Genomic DNA, 531 nt, shown 5'->3' on the forward strand with positions numbered 1-531 from the left:
AACTTTTTTTTTTTTTTTTTTTTTTTTTTTTTTGCCTTTCAGGGGCCGTTTCTGAACGGCTGAATGGATATATGGATGGCGGCTATTCCTTTTGAATTTGGCGGTGACAGGAGGAGTCAACAGCAGCGCCCCCGCTGGCCTCCGAGACAACCGACATAAACCGCCTCACCACGAAACATGAGCGAGAGACGGCAGTGAGCTCACTACCCTATTTTAGGACTGTGGGCGTCGTATTCGCAACTTTCAGTGATGGTGGTACAGCGGTGTGAGAATCGCGCTCGCTAGCTTCTGGATGATCGGCCTCAAAATAAGGAAGCTTGGTAACACATTCGTGACGCGGAAATATGACGTAAGGCTTTCATATCGGTCGGATTTCACGAAATTAGAATTACATTCTCGTCAGACCGAATCTTGTTCAGCTGTTCTACGACGATCATTCAAATAACAGCCATTTTGATAGGAAGTACAGCGGCCCCTAGCGGCCCCCATAGGCCGTTGAGTTGAGAAAATGTTTTATTTGTAGAACTGAGG

This window comes from Ixodes scapularis, unplaced genomic scaffold (genome assembly GCF_016920785.2).
Source record: "Ixodes scapularis isolate PalLabHiFi unplaced genomic scaffold, ASM1692078v2 PGA_scaffold1__304_contigs__length_218370807, whole genome shotgun sequence".
NCBI lineage: Eukaryota > Metazoa > Arthropoda > Arachnida > Ixodida > Ixodidae > Ixodes > Ixodes scapularis.